This window comes from Felis catus, chromosome C2, assembly GCF_018350175.1.
Source record: "Felis catus isolate Fca126 chromosome C2, F.catus_Fca126_mat1.0, whole genome shotgun sequence".
Taxonomy (NCBI): domain Eukaryota; kingdom Metazoa; phylum Chordata; class Mammalia; order Carnivora; family Felidae; genus Felis; species Felis catus.
In genome coordinates, this window is record NC_058376.1 from 26078913 (window position 1) to 26087161 (window position 8249).

General features: G+C 40.4%; 1 long non-coding RNA gene across 1 annotated transcript; it reads left to right on the forward strand.

Moving 5' to 3' along the window:
- LOC123379897 lies at positions 1-6989 on the forward strand. The gene is made up of 3 exons (XR_006584919.1): positions 1-2620; positions 3483-3541; positions 3869-6989. It is a non-coding gene; the product is annotated as an uncharacterized LOC123379897 (long non-coding RNA).
- The last annotated feature ends 1260 nt before the right edge of the window (positions 6990-8249 follow it).

The following is an 8249-nucleotide window of genomic DNA, read 5'->3' on the forward strand; positions in this document are numbered from 1 at the left end:
TGGGTTTTTAAGCATCAGCAGATCTGCCTTGCAAATAACCCTCACGCCTAAGGAGTATGAAAGGAGATAGTATACATCCAATTAGTTGTGTGATATTAATTAAATGGGCCAGATCATAGATGATCTTTTAGCTTAAATACTAGGAGACAACTAATAAAAGATGCTATTTCTTCAGCCAGCATTCACATTCCTATTCATAAACCTATCCCTGGATCATAAAAACTCCCATTTTGTAACAGACACATACACAGGCATCTCCTACAATTCAGTGACCTACACCTCATCACATCCTGCATTCCCTTTAATCCAACAGTGAAAAATGCTTCTCTTATAAAACCGGAAAGTAGAACCATGTTGAAATCACTGTAGCTTTCACCCCTCTGGTACTCCAAAGTGTCTTCTGTTTGGAAAAGCTCGGGAAGCACTATTTGGTTTGGTCATAATTCTTGCAATATTACATCACTTTCATACTAACAATCAACACAAATAAATGTTCAGAACTTAAACCAAGTGAGAGCAGTGGAGTGCGCTGAATGAGATAGGCCCCCAGGAGGTTTGCAGTGCTTGAGTATCTAGCAACCTGATCTCAGCAAAAATGTCTGGTAAACTTGATTTGTCTTATCATTTCACAGCTCCACTGCCACCAAGATTAAACTTCGGGATTTCATTTCTTTACTCAGAGTGGGAACGTATTCAACTGTAGCTGCTTCTCTGCCTGCAAGTTTTATGGTAGCAGTGAACTAGAGTATATTGTGTTATTAAACCCTAACCAGGCAGTAAATTACAGAGAGAAAAACAAAAGCAAATTCTGCTGAGGAGGATGGTTTTTGTTTTTTAAGTGAACGACGGACTCTACCTTACTCTGAATGAGCAAATTGTGAAACATTTCTTAGGGATTTGTCATCATACTTCATCTTTATTTTGTCTTCAGTTTAGCAGTGGAAGCAATATTTAAAAGAAAGTTGCTACATGGGGGAAGGTCAGCTGAGAGAACACTGGTGCCCTAACAGTTGTGACAGTTACCAAGTAAACCCTGTTTCAATAACTCTTAGGACTGTGCTTTTAAATCCATGGATAAATATGCAGAGGAAGAGAATGAAACCCAAATATTTCAACATTTTCAGCTTTCCTGAAACTGCTGAGTATAGGTAGCAGTATCTTTTGCTCATGGATTTCAGATTTTTCAGGGGGAAGTGATGAGGAAAGGAGGAGACAGAGCAATGCCATAAAATAGACAAAACCATTCTTTGCCTAAGTTGCGTAAAGACCATGGGGAGCAGAAGGGAGAATGGCAGCTCCCTGGAAGGCTGAGAGTGTTGGCCTCCCATGAAACCTGTTTCTGTGAGTTTTTTCAACCCACTTCCACCCCCAAAGTTGGAGCAGAACTTGGGAGATGAAGAGCAAGGCATCTTTGCACCAAATAGGGAAGCACAAAACTCAGTAGCTCTATGCTTCCTTCAATAGTCCCTGCTTCCTTCGATAATGAACACAATCACCAAAATATCTTTATGAAACACTCGTGTGTATTACACTATAAAATCAAACAAAAAGAACCCATACGTGGTATGTTCCCCACCTATCCATGCCCCCCATTCCCATTATTCAAAACAACATTGAGGGAATAAAACTGAAGTGACAGGTTCTAAGAAGTTACTGTCCTCATTCCCACAAAACTTCCAAAGTTCCATTGTAGCAATTTTGAGAATGCAGAATTGCTGTTCAAGGTCAAAACTGCCTTAAGGAACCTCCCTTTTTAACAAGTCCTCAGACTATGAAGAATTGGAGGGATGAAACTTTATTATACCCTTTTTCTTTTAAAAAGGGTCCCATTAAAATGTTTCCCCAAATTAATATAACCATAAAAGTCTTAAGTATTATATGGTTTCTTTAGAAACAGATTCTCTTTCACCCTCTGTAGAGAGAGTTAAGGAATCTGTTTGCATCACAAATGACCATCAGCAAAAGAAATTTCATCAGAAGATAGGGGACTCTTACTGGAAATTGAAGAATTAAGAAATGTATAAAGGTGTATGAGTTTCAAAGATGATTGACCTTTAATATTGCTGAGAAAACTAATTAGCTCTTCCTCAGGAGCGTTCTGTAAAACAGGGCTTTTTCAAGGATCTTTGAAAAAAGAAAAGGAGCAAAGAAGAAACCAGTATACGAGGGTGGTGAGGACAGAAATTATGCTCCTTAATAAAAATATTAAAGGACAGTCTTCTCACCACAACAAACAGAACCATGTGGTCAAAAGAGTTATGTGTCAGAATTGCAAACAGCTGAGTGCCTGAAAGAAACAAATAGGGTCAGTGGAAATATGCGCTTGCTCCCAAACGTTTTCAGGCCATCTCTTCAATCCTCTGCAAGGAACATTAGGGATTCTTCCATTTTGGCTGACATACTTAGAAGAAGTCTGAGGATATTTCCAGGGAGCCCATCCACCACTTCTGGAGACACTCCTCAGGTGCACCTTTTCTGTGAAATTCATCTCAACTCTGCAGGCAGAGGGCAGGGGCTCCTCTCCTACGTTCACAGAGCCCTTTTACTACCACTACCATTTTGGCACACGTCATAACCACACTGTTACTTCTTTACATGTCCATGATCACCAGATGATAAGGTAAGAATGAGTACTTATGTCTCTTTGTGTGTGTTAAGATCCCCTGTGCTTATTAGCAAAGCCTGACTCGATAAATGGATGTTAATTAATTGATTGCTCAGTTAAATGACAAATAATGAATGTGAAAAAGAAGGCCCAGACTTATAAATTGGCTATACAGATGACACAGCTACTTTGTGTCAAATTAAATCTTCTCAATAGTCTTAAATGTTTTGCACACATATTCTAGCAAAGGAATTTATTATAACAACAAAAATTCCATAATAAAGCTGGCAAAACTTTAGCTCATAACCCAAACGTGTGCCTCAAACTAGCTATCTTCTTTTAAAATATTTAAACAATGACACTGTGCTAGACACTACGGAGAACATTTGAAGTTTTAGAGCAAATGTCAGAAACAATTCTGTTCAATTTTTCAACATAATTGTACCTCGCTTTGTCTGTGGGCCTAGTGCTGTGCTGGGAACAAGGACACCAAGACGTGTGGGGCAGATCCTGGCTTCCAAGGAGCTTGCCATCTAGTAGACGCTTAATGGAAAACCTATGGATTCCTTTATTTTTTTTTTTTAATAAATACAAGTTTTTTTCCAAGAAAAAAATTTTCCACAGAAAAATAATATATGTCATTTTAGAAGAAAATTTAAAGGTCACCTGGGTGGCTCAGTTGGTTAAGCATCTGACTCTTGATTTTTGCTCAGGTCATGATCCCAGGGTTGTGGGATGGGGCTGCACATTAGGTTCTGCACTGATAGTGCGGAGCCTGCTTGGGATTCTCCCTCCCCCTCTCTTTCTGCCCCTCCCCTTCCCATGCTCTCTGGCTCTCAAAATAAATAAATAAAAATTAAAACTAATTTTTTTAAAGGAAGCACCGGAAGAAAAAGATACACTAAAAGGGGAGAACTGCATCCACTCTAAGTTCAGGTAGGCTCCTGGGGTGACTGACCTACTGCTCCCAGCCAACCTGGCTTTTCTCAGGCTCCTCACTGCACTCTGCAAGGGGTGGCGGGTTGGTGGTGTCTTTAGCATTCTTTCTTAACCCATCATGGGCCGTATCTCCTGAGGGACACGCCATCCCTTCAGTGCTCTGTATTCTGAGCAGGGAAAAGCAGCACAGTAACAAAGTGGAGGGAAAGAAGGGCCTAGAAAGTCAGCTCTAACTCCAGCCTCCTGCTCCACCATTTCCACATGCATCATACAATTCCTCTGCCTCACCCTGTCTCTTTCCCTGGCATTTGCTTTCTCTTCCAGAAATGGCTGGAAGCCCTTCCACGGCCAAGATCAGGACCAACTCCATGGAAACGCGACCTGAGCAGTCACACAGGCTCTACACTGAGAAGGGCCTCACACTTGGCTTTATCCTCTGCTGTTGCCACCTTGAAATTCATCATCATTCTTTATCGAAAGACCCCTCATTTTCATTTAGTGCTGGATCCCACAGATTATATTCTTGTTAACTTATTCTTTTAAAAATCTAGGCATTAGGACCACACAGGTTCCATGTCAGTACAATGCCTTAGCTCTTTGTATACCATCCCAAGGCATGGTCACAGCAGAGTATTGAGTTTAAATAGTGGTCTATCCCATCCAAAGGCATTATCACAACAGAGTATTGAGTTTAAACAGTGATTGACCTTCAAGTCTACTGTCCTCGGGGAGGCAAGGAACAGGGGGAAAGGATTTCTTTAGATTCCCTCACAGGTTCAAGGGAGCAACAATTTCCAAACAATGCCAGCCACGAATGTTGGTCTCATCGGTCACAGTCTACTGACACACTGGCACAGTCCAAACTGTCTCTGGAATGTATCAAACATCCCCGCCTGAGTAAACAGACCAGAGCTAATTGGACAAAAGTGACTGAGGAATAATTATGTTATGATACTTACACAATTAATAGCTTATTACAGTAGGTCTCAAAATGTGGTGCCTGAACCTGCTGCATCAGCATCACCTGGGAATTTGTTAGAAATATACAATCTCAGGTGTACTGCATCAAAGTCTGGGGGTGGGGCCCAGCAATCTGAGTTTTAACAATCTATGCAGATGATCCTGATGTCATTGAGAACCACTGGCTTATCAGAAATGGAGGAAACATTATCTTCTGGTTGCATCAATTGTAAGAAATGTTTTCCATCATTCAATTAACAAGAAGAAAGTTACACGTCTTCATTCATTCATTCACTTCAGTCATAATTGCTTTAGGCATATGCTAAATACATCCGTGTGTGTGTGTGTGTATGTGTGTGTGTGTGTGTACGTGTGTGTGTGTGTGTGTGTGTGTTTAAGCTCTTCAAGTGAGTCAGGCACTGCAATGGATAGAAGGATAATGGTTTGTGCTATAAAAGGGCTTATAATCCAATGCAAGAGAAGACAAGAGGCAAATTCATAAACAGAATGCTCTGCCCAGAATGCCAGATGAGAAGTATGAGAAAGTGCAACGTGCATTTGGCCAAGGGAGAGATGACATAGAGCTTGTCAGAGCAAAGTTAGAGAACACTTAATGAATGCACAGTGCAGCTAGAATTTTGATGTGTAGTAAGTGGGAAGAGAATCTTCCAGGCACAGGAGAAGCATAATGACATGACATGGAAAAGAACAGAGTATGTTACCAGATGAGCACATAATTCTGTGTGTTAGGAGTGCAGCTTCTGTGAAAAGAATAAATCTGAGAATAAGTCAGAATAGTGGGAGAACTACTTTTGGAGGGAGGGCCCTGAATTTGAGGCAGAGTTCTTCTGTCTTCTCATGAGACTGCGAACAGAGGTGTGAGGACTGTAGGGAGGCAGGCAGCACAACCTTCTCAAATTCTTGCTCCTCCGGCCATATCTCCATTGTGGGATCCCAGTGCAAAGCTTGAGAAGAAAAGCTACAAAAACCAGATAAAGGGGCCAGTCAGATGTCCGAGGCTGGATATTCTCCTTGCATGCTTTTGGCTTCGATAATCTTGCTTGCCTCCCTTGTCCACCAACTGCCCGGATAGCATCGCTGATAAGCGCCCTCTCCCCCTTTTCTTTTGTCTCTCAAACCCCTACCATCCCAGCCATAAAAGGAGGCCAATGCCAGGGTTCGGGGCTCAGCCTTTGGAGGTGACTCTGCTGGGCCAGCACCGGTGTGCAATAAACAGTCTTTTCCTGATTCCCCAATTGTGTGTGGCTTGTCTCTTCCTGGGCTCTGAGTATTTGCTGTAACAAGCTCTCTGAGACTCTACTTTACTGAAGAGAAAGACATATTTGTCCTTTTATTTCACAGGTATAATGAGATGGGCAGAAACAGGTCTAGAACCATTTGGAGACAGAGCTGTTTTGCCAGGACCACCCCTGGGAAACTAGATTTCTTCATGGCTGTAGTCAGCCAGTGCACAGGACATTGTTTGAAAACTGCTTTTTTATTCTTTCACATCAGAATCGTTCGTGAGAATGGTTTGGGGCTTGCTCTTTCTTTCTTTCTTCTTTCTTTCTTTCTTTCTTTCTTTCTTTCTTTCTTTCTTTTTTTCTTTCTTTCTGTTTTTAAGTTAAGAGTAATTTGTAGTTTGGACAGTTTCCTGAGCGAGGCTATGTTTAAGCTTCCGCTTTTAGATACCAGACTTCCAGCTCATCTCTCCCCACCCTCCTGTCCTGCAGCCACAGGCCTTTTTAAATCCAGGAGCAAGAGACATCCAAGACAACATGATGGGCCCTGGGGCAAGGGAGGACTACCATTTGTTAACCACCTTTCTAGCTGTTTCTGCCAGTTTCACATGCTCACTCTTCCCAACTTTCCTAAAGCGAGACAAAGAAATGGGGGCAAGTAAATTACAAAAAGCTGAACAGTCAATTAAAAAATATGTATGTACTTGGAAAAAATACATCTCTATTGAATGCTAGTTCCTAAGGGCCAAGACCATCTATGGTTAATTCTCTACAGCACTTAAATGATATAAAGTAATTTGATGCTTTGAGATCCTCATTTAAGAAGTAGTACAAAAATAGCTAGGAAAATGTAAATTACTTCTACTTCTATGGACAGCAAGTTGGCAATGCCCATCAAAACCTAAAATACATGTACAAAGTGAGCTGAAAGTTATACTTCTGAGGGCTCTATCTTACAGATAAACTCAAATAGGCAAACTGGTTCTGTACAAGGTTATACTGTTCATACTAATAATATTTTAAAAGATTAGAAACAACCAAAAGGACCATGAAGAAAGAAGTGGTTAAATAAAGTATAGCCCTAAAATACTTGGCAACTGGAACAAAGAATAGGGAAGCACTCTAGTACTGATATGGAGAAAGCTCTAATATATACCATTTCTGACAAAAGGGGAGGCAGCACAATGTGATGGGTATGTTACCATAAAAAATCAGAAGAAAGAGTTTATATATACTTGTTTGCTTATACAAAAAAAAAAAAATACCCAAAAATATAACACAAAAGAATCATAGTATTGGCAACTTCTAAGGGAAAGGAACTGGGGACTAGAAGAGTTTTCATTCTATACTTTTTGTTCCTTTTGCATTTAGAGCTGTATGGATGTATTATCAATTTTTATTTTTTTTTAATTTTTTAAAATTTTGTTTTAGAGAAAGAGCATGAGCAGTGGAGAGGAGCAAAGGAAGAGAGGTGGAGAGAGAGAAAGAATCTTAAGCAGGCTCCACACCCAGTGCAGATCCCTACACAGGGCTCAATCCCATGACCCTAGGATCATGACCTGAGCCAAAATCAAGAGTTGAATGCTCAACTGACTTAGCCACTCAGGCACCCCATTTATTATAAATTTTTTTAAGTTTATTTATTCATTTTGAGAGAGATAGCATGAATGGGTGAGGGGCAGAGAGAGAGGGAGAAAGAGAATCCCAAGTAGGCTCCACATTGTCAGCACAGAGCCTGATGTGGGCTCGATCTCACAAACCGTGAGATCATGAGCTGAGCTGAAATCAAGAATTGGATGCTTAGTTAACTGAGCCACCCAGGTGCCCTTATATTACCAACTTTCAAAAAGTTAAGTAAAATAAGAATTATAAACAGGTTTAAAAAATAAATAACTAAATTATTAGCCTGAAAAATAAAGCCAAAATTCCAATTTTTCTTAAAATAGTCATTCTAAAAGACTGTCAACTTTGAAGCTCTTTTTCTTAAAAGCTCAATGAAACTCCAGGGTGCCTGGGTGGTTCAGTCTGTTAAGCGTCTGACTTTGGCTCTGGTCATGATCTCATGGTTTGTGGGTTTGAGCCCCATATCAGGCTCTGTACTGACAGCTCAGAGCCTGGAGCCTGCTTCGGATTCTGTGTCTCCCTCTCTGCCCTCCCCTGCATGCACTCTGTCTCTCTTTCTTTCTAAAAAATAAACAAACATTAAAAAAAAAAAAAAAACACCTCAATGAAACTCCACTCTAAAAAAAAAAAATATCTTTGTTTGTTTGTTTATTTTTTATACTGCTAAGAAAAACAGAATGAATCCAACTAGCCTTCTTTATCCTTAATCCAGACACAAAACCAAAGAGATGAGCCAAGGAGGAAAAGTCACAGGAATAGGGATCATGAAAAAGGAGGACAATTTGTGGAAATGTGAAACAAGAAGCTACATTAAGTCAAGGGTTTATTTTGATGCCCCTGTTACAGAAAAAGATGTAATCTGACTTAGTACCCTATATACC